The sequence below is a fragment of the Arachis duranensis genome, chromosome 9 (assembly GCF_000817695.3).
Source record: "Arachis duranensis cultivar V14167 chromosome 9, aradu.V14167.gnm2.J7QH, whole genome shotgun sequence".
Taxonomy (NCBI): domain Eukaryota; kingdom Viridiplantae; phylum Streptophyta; class Magnoliopsida; order Fabales; family Fabaceae; genus Arachis; species Arachis duranensis.
Window position 1 is genome coordinate 115,665,890 of NC_029780.3, and position 2,845 is coordinate 115,668,734.

The window sequence follows — 2,845 nt, forward strand, 5'->3', positions numbered from 1 at the left end:
AATTTATTAAAAAATAATATTAATATAATAAATAAAAAATAATCGTAAAAAAATATATTTAAAAAATAAAAACAAATAAATTTATAACCAAAAAAATAAAAGAAAAGGAGTGAGGATACGGGTGGGAGGGAGGAGAGAATCTTGGAAAATAGGGGTTCGCAGAAAAAATATTGGGATTTTTTTTTTTCAAAGATAATAGGTTATATTTCATTAATTATTAAAAAATAAAATATAAAGATGTTCAAAAGCAGGACAACATAATAAAAGGTGGGGATTTTTCAAAAATGTTACACTGAAGGTATTCATTCAACGGTGCGTGGTCGAAAAACGAAGAAAAATCTTAAAGAAGAAATAATGATAAATCAAATTGAATGCACCTAAGAGTTTGTCTCATGGAGATGACGACCTAAACTGGGAGTTCTTTGGATTTCACGGAGCAACTTGACAGAGCTTGCTAGAATAGTAGACGGCATAGAAGTAGAACCTTCAAAATCAACTGGTTGTGAGCTTTCCAGCAGTTCCAGCAAATGATGGCAAGCGATTGAGGATTATGGTCAGTATTCTTCAACGGGTTAAGTATCTCTATTGATGCAGTCCACCATGTCCAAAAGTCGTTAGAACTCTGAGGGGGAAGACAGTCACGAAGATAACTCTGAGACCATACGTCTTTAATTCTAGAGCAATCGATCAAACAATGAGTGACTGTTTCGGTTGCTTCATGACAGCAAGGGCATATTGGTGATATAGATTGGATGCGGTGATGAATCTAAGCAAGCACCGGAAGGCAGTCATGGAGAGCTTTCCAGATAAATAGCTTAATTTTGTGAGGCAAGTTCAACTTCCATAGATCAATCCACGGCTTTTTCTGTTGCATATAATTAGGGCAAAACTCCAGAGGCAAATGGTAAAATAAATAGCCAATTCTGTAACCTGAAGTTGTATCATATTGCTTGGATTTGTTCAAATCCAATTGTAATTTGTCCCTACTCTGCTGAATTTTAACTGACAAAATCCTGTTTGCAACGTCTTGGGGAAATAGTTCTTGAATGAGATTCTGATTCCAATTTCTATCTTCAGTAATTAGATCTTTAACTCTTGGAAACAACTCAGAAATAGCCTGTCTATTTGCCATGTCAGAAATCATTAAAGGATACGGAGGAGGCAGCCAAGGATCCTCAAAGGTTCGGATATTCTCACCAGTACCCACAGCCCAATTAAGACCTTTTTCAACAATCTTTCGGCCTTCCAGTATGCTCCTCCATCCCCAAGAAGGTAAGACTCCAATTTCTGCCGTTATAGCATTACCATTGCTAAAGTATTTACCTCTTAAGATTTTGGATAATAAGGAAGTAAGTTGTGTTACAAGTCGCCAAAACTGTTTGCCTAAAAGCGCCAGATTTTGGATTCTGAGATCTTTAAATCCAAGGCCTCCTTCTTTTCGTGGGCGAGTCATAGTGTCCCAGCTAATCCAAGCCATCCTCCTTTCAGAACCTTTTTGTCCCCACCAGAACTGAGAAAGTAGAGAGTGAATTTCCAAAAGTAAACCATCAGGCAACTTGAAACAAGACAATGTATAAATAGGAATAGCTTCTCCCACTTCCTTAAGCAATACGTTTCTACCACCTGACGAAAGAAGATTGCGCTTCCACCCTTGGATTCTTTTCCAAACCTTTTCTTTGATCATACTAAAAGAAGCCTTTTTCGATTTAGAGACTGTAGAAGGCAAACCAAGGTATTTATCCTGAGCCCCAATATGATTAATATTCATAGAGTTAGCCAGTAGTGTACGAGTAGTGGACGGAGTGTTGTGGCTAAAGAATACAGCAAATTTATTAAGATTTACCCTCTGGCCACTGATGCTTTCATAAGAATTCAATAAATGCAGGATATTTGAACATGCTTCAGGATTAGCCTTACAGAATAAGATGGAATCATCAGCAAAGAGGAGGTGGTTGACCTTGGGACATCGCCTATGTATCTGAAGACCCTGAATTAGTCTGTTTTGTTCTGCCTTGTGTAGCAAGAAGGAAAGACCTTCTGCACAAAAAAGAAAAAGATAGGGGGATAGAGGATCTCCTTGTCGAATACCTCTATTTGGTTTGAAGAAACCATAAGGTTGTCCTTCCACAATAACAGAATAAGAAACAGTTGTCACTAATTCTCGAATCCACATGATCCATCGAGAGTCAAAACCAAACTTCTCCAATATAAACCAAAGAAAGTGTCATTCCACCCTATCATATGCCTTACTCATATCTAATTTTAGCGCCATTTCATTTTCGAGACCCCTTTTTTTGTTCTTCAAGTAATGCATACACTCGTGAGCAATTAGGATATTATCAGAGATTAATCTGCCTTTAATAAAAGCACTCTGCATAGGGCTAATTAGTCTATTCATCATACTCTGAAGCCTATGTACAAATACTTTGGAGATAATCTTGTAAAAGACTGAAGATAGGCTTATTGGTCTTACCTGAGTCATATCTTTAGCATCAGAAATCTTGGGAATAAGACAGATCTGAGTGTGGTTAAAACCCTTCAAGATTCTGCCCCCATAAAAGAAGCTCTTAACTGCTCGAAACACATCACCATTAAGTATGTTCCAGAAGCTTTGAAAAAATTTTGCTGTCATACCATCATCTCCTGGAGCACTTTGAGGATGAATGCTAAATGTTGCGCGTTTTACTTCCTCCATAGTCACTGATCTTTGAAGCCTACGGTTCATGTGAGCTGTAACCTTAGGTTCAAAATCAGTAAACAGAGGTTCAGGGTTCTCATGACAAGTGGAGGAAAAGATGTCCTTGAAATAAGATTCAGCCACAGAAGCAATACCAGCATTTGAAGT